This window comes from Hibiscus syriacus, unplaced genomic scaffold, assembly GCF_006381635.1.
Source record: "Hibiscus syriacus cultivar Baekdansim isolate YM2019G1 unplaced genomic scaffold, ASM638163v2 tig00111146_pilon, whole genome shotgun sequence".
Lineage (NCBI taxonomy): Eukaryota > Viridiplantae > Streptophyta > Magnoliopsida > Malvales > Malvaceae > Hibiscus > Hibiscus syriacus.
The window spans coordinates 1-10000 of NW_024062997.1; the positions used below are offsets into that span (position 1 = coordinate 1).

Sequence of the window (10000 nt, forward strand, 5' to 3'; positions counted from 1 at the left end):
TACTTTCTCAAGGTATCGATACACAAATGACATTCGATGTTTTAGGGGTATCGATACCCTCCTTAAGGTACGATACCATCCCTCAAGGTATTGATACCAGTCTCAACAGTATCGATACAACCTTACAATTACTCCTATTAAACCATGGTATCTACATGTTCTGAGGGGTACCATTACCCTAAGCCCAGAATGGATGTTTCCATCCCGAAATCACCTAAAATTCTCCCAACACTCTCCTAAAACACATACCTTAAGCTTTAAAACTCACCCTTATACTTATACACCAATTAGTATTCAATTACCACTCTTAATCACCCAATTCCCATAGTACATTGAATTTAAAATCAAACCAACTTTCAAACATGTTCTTAGACATATATACACTTCTAACTCTTAAGTTTAATCCTTGAGAAGTCAAAAATCTCATTCAACTTCAAAAAACTCATCCACAACAAAATTTCATCTAAAAAACCCATTTTAGAATTCTATCTCTAAAATATCATCTTGTTGTTTTAATGCTATATAAGCTTTCCTTAATCTTATATAGCATCCAAACTTTCATTACCAACCCAAAAATTAAAGGCACAACCAAAATTCAGATTCTCACCTTTGCCAAAGAGGTCCATAGTAAGATGAAAAGAAGAAAAGAAGGGAAAAGAGTGTAATACTTCTCTCTTTATCCCATACTTAATCTAAAATATCATTCCCTTGCAAATTACCATTTTACCCTTATTAAAACCATATTTATAATACCCAAAACAAAAATTCTTTCATAAATCCTTGATTATCCCATTATTCTAATTCAACCACTGAGTTAAGAATTCTTTACAATTTGGTCACTGACCCGAAGATTGGGATGTTACAAATATACTCAAATTTTATGTTAAGAGACGAATTTATAAATTTTAAATATCATCAATAAAAAAATATAAAGACTTGATTTGTTGTGGCTTCTGGTTTGCCTAATTGTTATGTATTTTTCCTTTCACTTACAGTAGGTGTTGGCAATGGTAGGGTTAAGGTTGAGTTTTTGGTTAACCCGACCCTACCCAAAAAAAATGTACGCTCCACCCGAACCAAAATTTTATAATCTCCACAGACCCAAAAAATATATCCTCCACTCGACACCGACACCGACCTGACCCAAATTTTAGAGTATAAATCCGACCTTATCATACCCGAACCGATAAAAAAACAAGGATTTAATTAAAAATTAATATTTTTAAAGAAAATTACATTATTATCTTCGGGTCTGATCGTGACGGAGTTTTTTCTCCCTCCATCTGAACTTGAAATTTTCTGAAAAAATTCAACCATATCAGATCAAGTTGAAACATGTCAGATTCTAGTTAAATTACCCTACCAATCTAAGTTATTCATGATATGGAAAGATTGCTAGTATTCGTCAATAGAAACAACTTAGATATTTATTTGTCAAATTAAGAAGTTTACATATGAAAACAACTTAGATATTTATTTGTCAAATCGTGATTGGTTTTTAAAATGTTCTATACTTAAATTCAAGGACAAATTATGCATTGAGTACATTAGTTTTGGTCCGTTTCAGTACCTAAACTTTCATTTTTTCAAAATCATATCTAACGTTTAGTTTTTGTTCATTTTAGTATGCTGCCATTAAAAACTTAACGCATTAGTATCTAAACTATCAATTTTGGTCATTTTAGTACCTAAACTTTCAATTTATTTTTCAAAAACTTAACGTTAAATTTGAACAGTGTACTAAAATAAAGCAAAAACTAAACTTTTGGTATTGTTTTAAAAAAAATGAAAATTTAGGAACTGGAATGGATCAATTGATAGTTTAGGTACTAAACATGTAATTCACCCTAAATTTAAAGAAGAATATTCTTAGCGCAAACTATGTATTTAGTACTTAAATATCAGTTTTGATATGTTTTAGTACCAAACTTTCAATTTTTTCAAAAGCATACCCAAACTATGTATTGTGGCACGTTTTTCTCTACTTTTGGCACATTTTTGTTCTTCTTTCTCGGTTGTTATTTTTATTTATATTATCTCAAGGTTGAATTTAACGACGTTATGACTAATTAAGATGCCTCTATTTGTTATCGTGTTGAACTTCTATATTTAATTGTTTAAAGTGATATCTCTAATCCGATTTCGAGAAAGATAATGTTACAATTAATTTTGTGTCCAATATCAAATATGAATGAATTCACATGTTCAAATATCACCTATTGACTCATAATTTGAGTGAAAAACATGTTGAATTACTGGGAATAGAAGGCGCAAAAGGAGGCCAAAATTGAAAGACATTGGCTTGAAACTTAATTTTGTCCATGACATACTCCAAATTTTATGTTAGGAGACGAATTTATAAAATTTAAATATATCAATAAAAAATATAAAAAAATATATCTAAAATATATAATTGAAAATTTCAAAAATAATACGGTAGTATCATTTGTGACTATTCTAACTCTCTTGATTTGTGTGTCTCTGGTTTGCCTAATTGTTATGTATTTTCCCCCTTCACTTACAGTTAGTGTTGGCAGCGGGTCGGGTTAGGGTTGGTTTTTGGTTAACTCAACCCGACCCGATCCGAAAAATATGTACTTTCCTCCCGAAATCGACCTGACTCGAAATTTTATAACCTCCACAGACCCAAAATATAATCCTCCAGCCGACTCTGATCCGACCCAAAATTTTAGAGTATAAATCCGACCTGATCATACCCAACCCTATTAAAAAAATAAGATTTAATTAAAAAATAATTTTTAAAAGAAAATTACTTATTATCTTCGGGTTTGACCGTGACAGAGTTTTTCACCCTCCACCCGAACCCGAGCTTGCCCATTAAAAAATCCGACCTTACCTGAACTTGAAATTTTATGAAAAAATTCGACCCTATTAGATCGAGTCGAAACATATAGGATTCTAGTTAAATTACCATCCTACGTACAATCTATGTTAATCTATTTTAATAAAATTTTATTATGAGAAAAAAAAAGATCCTTCTATTAGCCACCGTGGAAATCATCAATCGGACAGAAAGGGCCACCCCTTTCCACAAGGTAATTTGGAACCCTCACATTCAATTATGCCTCAAATTAATCAAACCTAGACTATAAAATTAAGAGATTTTTCGACAGATTATACAAATAGAAATCAAATTATTCGAACTTAATTTCCAATTTAAAATATACGTCTTGAAACTATGCATATGAAAAGTGAAAATTTTGTTGCGTAAAAATTTATTTTTTTAAGGTATAAATTATGTTATCTAAATTAATTATAATCATAGACCCTAATTTTTTTTTAAAAAATGTAAAACAAACCTTCAAAATTTTAAAAATTTCAATTTAAATCTCCGATTTTTTTGAAGTTTTAAATTGCCCATAAACTCTATCATCAAGTTCGTCACAGGCAACCACCCTTGAAATTTTAAAATTACCTTATATTTTAGATTTTTTTAATGATTTTCTATCAAATATTTGTTTTGACCCCTGAAATTTATAAGTTTAAATTCTCCCCCTAAATTTTATAAGTTCAAGTTTACCTCCCTTAACATAAATCCTACGTCTGTACCTACTTATAATATCTTTCATCAACCCGTATTATAATCTTAGATTTCAATTGAAATTAATTTAAATTTTTAAATTTCATCTCTTACAAGTGATTAAATAAATTAATAGACTAATCTCAGATTTCAATTCAATAAAAAAATATTATTTATTCATTGAAAGCGCAAGTTATTCATGATATGAAAGATTGTTAGTATTCGTCAATGAAACAATATAGATTTTTTAATCATTTTCTATCAATATCTGTTTGACCCCTTGAATTTTATAAGTTTAAATTCTCCCCCTAAAATTTTATAAGTTCAAGTTTACCTCCCTTAACATAAATCCTACGTCTGTACCTGCTTATAATATCTTTCATCAACCGTATTATAATCTCAGATTTCAATTGAAATTAATTTAAATTTTTTAAATTTCATATTTTACAAGTGATTAAATAAATTAATAGACTAATCTCAGATTTCAATTCTATAAAAATATTATTTTTTCATTGAAAGCGCAAGTTATTCATGATAGAAAGATTGTTAGTATTCGTTATGAAAACAATTTAGATTTTTAATGATTTTCTATCAAATATCTGTTTTGACCCCTGGAATTTATAAGTTTAAATTCTCTCCCCAAATTTTATAAGTTCAAGTTTACCTCCCTTAACATAAATCCTACGTCTGTACCTACTTATAATATCTTCATCAACCCATATTATAATCTCAGATTTCAATTGAAATTAATTTAAATTTTTTAAATTTCATCTCTTACAAGTGATTAAATAAATTAATAGACTAATCTCAGATTTCAATTCTATAAAAATATTATTTTTTCATTGAAAGCGCAAGTTATTCATGATATAGAAGATTGTTAGTATTCGTCAATGAAAACAATTTAGATTTTTTAATGATTTTCTATCAAATATCTGTTTTGACCCATGGAATTTTATAAGTTTAAATTCTCCCCCTAAAATTTTATAAGTTCAAGTTTACCTCCCTTAACATAAATCCTACGTTTTTACCTGCTTATAATATCTTTCATCAACCCGTATTATAATCTCAGATTTCAATTGAAATTAATTTAAGTTTTTTAAATTTCATCTCTTACAAGTGGTTAAATAAATTAATAGACTAATCTCAGATTTCAATTCTATAAAAATATTATTTTTTCATTGAAAGCACAAGTTATTCATGATATAGAAAGATTGTTAGTATTCGTCAATGAAAACAATTTAGATTTTTTTAATGATTTTCTATCAAATATCTGTTTTGACCTCTGGAATTTTATAAGTTTAAATTCTCCCCTAAAATTTTATAAGTTCAGGTTTACCTCCCTTAACATAAATCCTACGTCTATACCTGCTTATATATCTTTCATCAACCCATATTATAATCTCAGATTTAATTTTTTAATTTTCATCTCTTACAAGTGATTAAATAATTTAATATACTAATCTCAGATTTCAATTCTATAAAAAATATTATTTTTTTCATTGAAAGCGCAAGTTATTCATGATATAGAAAGATTGTTAGTATTCGTCAATGAAACAATTTAGATATTTATTTGTCAATTTAGGAAGTTTTACATATGAAAACAACTTAGATATTTATTTTCATAAAACTTATCTTTTGTGTTCATTAATTAAACCGTGATTGGTTTTTAAATGTTCTATACTTAAATTCAGGACAAATTGCATATTTCGTACATAAACTATCAGTTTTGGCCCGTTTCAGTACTTAAATTTTTAATTTTTTAAAATCATATCTAATATTTAGTTTTTGTTTCATTTCAGTACTCTACCATTAAAAACTTAACGCATTTATTATCTAAACTATCAGTTTTGGTCCATTTTAGTACCTAAACTTTCAAATTCCTTTTCAAAACTTAACGTTATATTTTGAATATGATACTAAAATAAAGCAAAAACTAAACTTTAGGTATTTTTAAAAAAAATAAAAGTTTAGGTACTAAAATGGTCAAAATTGATACTCTAGGTATTAAACATGTAATTCACCCTAAATTTAAATAAGAATATTTTTAGGGTAAACTATGTATTTAGTACTTCAATTATCAGTTTTAGTACCTAAACTTTCAATTTTTTCAAAATCATACATAACGTTTAGTTTTAATTTCATTTAGTACCCTACAGTTTAAATTTAACACGTTTAATACCTAAAAATAAGTTTTGGTCCATTTTAGTATCTAAACTTTCTATTTTTTTTCAAAACTTAACGTTAAATTTTGAACGGGGTATTAAAATGAAAAAAAAAATATTTTTTTCAAAGGCGGGTTCTAAAATGAAACAAAAACCAAACTTTAAGTATGCTTTTGAAAAAAATGGAAGTTTAGGTACTAAAACGGGACAAAATTGATAGTTTAGTACAAATGTATCAAAACTGATAGTTTAGGTACTAAATGTGTAATTTACCTAAATATATTTTTATTATAATACCCAACGTTGGGTGCTGAGTTCTTCACAACTTCGCAATTTCTTACCAAAAGTTCCGGTCGTAAAAACAATGTCTGATTCAAACATCGTCTTGTTTCTGATTGCTGGGATTTTGGTATCTCAGGCGATGTCTCGGACAGTTCATGAATCCGCCATCGATGAACACGAGAAATGGATGGTTAAGCATGGCCGAACTTATAAGGACAGAGCTGAGAAAGATAAACGTTTCAAGATATTCAAAGAGAACTTTGAATATGTCCACAACTTTAATAATGAAGGTAATACGAGTTACAAGCTGAGTATCAACAAGTACTCCGACTTGACGCACGACGAATTCGTCGCGGCTCGTACCGGAGACGTCAATCCTAGCGACACGGTGGCTTCAACGGAAACGGTGTTTCAATATGCCGAGTTTACGGATATTCCGTCGAGCTTGGATTGGAGAACCGAAGGCGCTGTCACCGCTGTTAAGAACCAGCACAGATGCGGTAAGAGTTGGTGACTCCTTTGAATTCTTATTAGTTGATAATTTTATAGGTAAAGTACAAATTTCATACTCAACTTTCGTTTTGCTACTATTTTAATCACTTCATCGTTAAACACTTTACAATGTCATGGATAAATATTTTATTTTAAAAAATATGAAATGACCCAAAAATTTTCTTCATTGTTACGTTCGAGTGACCGGAATAGGAGTAAGATAGTTTTGTGAGAGTGAAACGAAAGTTGAGTGATGTAATTTGTAATCGACATTAATTTTATTTACTTTATTTTTGTGTCTTTAAAGTTACTTTTGCTCATGAATTAAACCCTTAAACCTACTAGACGTCATCATTTTGGTTAGGGTGTTGTTGGGCATTTGCAGCCGTAGCGGCGACGGAGGGTGCAACCCAGATCAAACGCGAAATTTGATCTCACTGTCCGAGCAACAACTACTTGACTGCAGCGGCAACAACGATGGGTGCAACGGTGGTAGCATATCAGCCTTCCAATACATCATGCAAACAATGGATTAACCAGCGAAGACAATTATCCCTATCATCAAACGCAAGGAGCTTGTGACATGCAAAAGCAGGCATCCCAAGTCGCCGGTATCAGCAACTACGGAACGGTACCCCCCAACAGCGAACAATATTTACTCAAGGCAGTCTCGAACCAACCGGTTGTGGTCAGCATCGAAGGCAGTGGGATCGATTTTAGGCACTACAAAAGTGGTGTTTTTCAAGGAAACTGCGGGACCAAAACCGACCATGCCGTCACCGTCGTCGGATTCGGAACGAGTGATGACGGTATCGATTATTGGTTGGTGAAGAATTCATGGGGTGTGGAGGATTGGGGTGAAGATGGGTACATAAGGATGCAAAGGAATGTGGCTGACCCCCAAGGTCTTTGTGGGCTAGCCACTAAACCTGCCTATCCAATTGCATGAATATTCCAAGGTCTTTGCAATTTGCCAATGCATTGATTTAGGAAACTCATTTTCCCTTCGTTGTATTAAGTCAAGGTCTTTGCAATTTACGCCCAAAAATGTATCCGTTGGCTTATTTATCGATTAAATAAAAGGGTTAACTACATGATTAGTCATTTATATTTGTGTTTTGTCTATTTTTTCTCACTAATTTCAGAAAACATAATATATGATCAATTTCGTTTTTATTTAATTAAGATGTGGTCCCCATGAGTTAAATGCAGTTAAATATTTTGATATAATCACATATTTGGTCTCTATTATTTACATAATCTCTCAATTTAATCCTACTTTTAATAAATTAAAATAAATTTAGATGACATGTAACAATTTTTAACAGTTTATCAACATATATCGGATTACAAATAAGTTCGCGATAAAATTGAAATGCTTAAAAGTTCAGGAATTGATTTGGAATAAAGGTTATAGTTTGGAGATTAAATTGAAATATTTAATGAGAATCATATTTTTAAAATGAAATAAAAAGATCAAAAATTTAGAAACTAAATATAGTCCTCCAACCGAATGATCACACATGACATCATTCAATTGGAGAATTAAATTTATTTAGTTTATTAAAATTAGGACTAAATTGAGAAAATATGTAAATAACAGGTCCCGAATATGTGATTATACCCACATCACCTAATCTGTTAACTGTTAACAACAGTTAACCTGTGATGATCACATCTTAATTAATAAAAACGAAAGTGACCATATCTTAATTAAATAAAAATAAAAATAATAGTATACAATATTTTTTGAAATCAATAAAGAAAAGCAGGCAAAAAAATATAAATAATCAATCGTTTAGTTAACCCTAAATAAAACGTTCACGTCAGTATTTTGGAGTATTCAGGAAATATCTATTTTCTTATCAAATTTAACATTTTATTATTGAATTTTAATTTTAATTATTATTATTTAATGTTAAATTTCATTTATAATTGCCCATTGAATATAATTCAGTAAGGTTTGATTGCCTAAGCTCAGCTCCAATGAATTTCGAGGAAATTAGGGAACCTTCAAGACAAAGACTTGACTTGTAAGACTTTTACAACAGAGTTGACTGAAAGGACATGCATAAAAGAGTAATTTTATTGAGTTAATTCCTTCATTTGTCCTCAGACTACGATACTCTTTCTAAATTAGTCCATAAATTTGTAAACATTTCAATTTCATCACTAAATTATGGTTATATTCTAAATTAGTACCAAATTTTTGAAAATTTTAGTTTAATCCCCAAACTATATCCTTTATTCTAAATTGACTCCTATGTTTTTTCAACATTTCAATTTAATCCCCAATTGCATGAATATTCCAAAGTTTTTGCAATTTGCCAATGCACTGATTAAGGAATCTCAAGCCCTCTCTATTTTCCCTTTGTTGTATTAAATAAGGTCTTTGCAATTTATGTCTAAAAATGTATCCATACGTCGCTCTTTAATATTTTGTTTTATATATCGATTAAATAAAGGATAAATTAAGCGTTTAGTACATAAACTATTATTTTGGTCCATTTTAGTACCTAACTTTTAATTTTTTTTAAAACCATATCTAAAGTTTAGTTTTTGTTTCATTCTATTGTCCCCGTGCAAAATTAACATTAAGTTTTGATTTTTTTTTGAAAGTGTAGGTACTAAAACAGTTAATGTTCACGTAAGTATTTTGGAGTATTCAAGAAATATCTATTTTCTTATCAAAATTTAACATTTTTATTAAATTTTAATTATTATTATCAATGTTAAATTTCATTTATAATTGTCCATTGAATTTAATTCGATAAGGCTTGATTGGCTCAGCTCCAATGAATTTCGAGGAAATTAGGGAACTTTCTTGACAAAGACTTGACTTGTAAGACTTTCACAACAGAGTTGACTGAAAGGAACATTCATAAAAGAGTAATTTTATCGAATTAATTTTATTATACGTCCTCAAACTACGATTTTCTTTTTTCAATTAGTCCTTAAAGTTTAAATATTCTAATTTCTTCCTTATGTTATAGCTATCATTCTAAATTAGTCCTCAAACTTTTAAAATTTTTAGTTTCATCCCCAAACTATATCCTTTATTCTAATTGATCCCCAATCTTTTTCGACATTTCAATTTAATCCCAATTATATGAATATACTAATCACGTTTCATGTTAATAAATCGTTAGGCCAAACTATATTATATATGTTTGAAAAAATAGGTTAAACTATATTATTATATTTGGATGAATTTGGGGATGACATTGGAAGATTTAAAGTTTGGGGTCTAATTTAGAATGAGGGTCATAGTTTTAGGATGAAATTATAATATTCAAAAGTTTAAGGGCTAATTTAGAATGAGTATCATTTTTTGAGGATTAATTAGAATGTTTAAAAGTTTATAGATTAATTTAAAAAAAGAATCACAGTTTAGGGACATATGATACAAGTAATTTTTTTTAAGAAAAAAGAAGAAAAATTTTAGAACTCAACATGCAAGAATTTGTTAAACCTATCTTATTAATAATGAATTTTATAAATGGTTCAAAATTCAAATAAAAGT

General features: G+C 29.1%; 1 pseudogene; it reads left to right on the forward strand.

Moving 5' to 3' along the window:
• Window positions 1–6019: 6019 nt before the first annotated feature.
• Window positions 6020–7581, forward strand: LOC120154667 (annotated as a pseudogene).
• Window positions 7582–10000: the final 2419 nt, after the last annotated feature.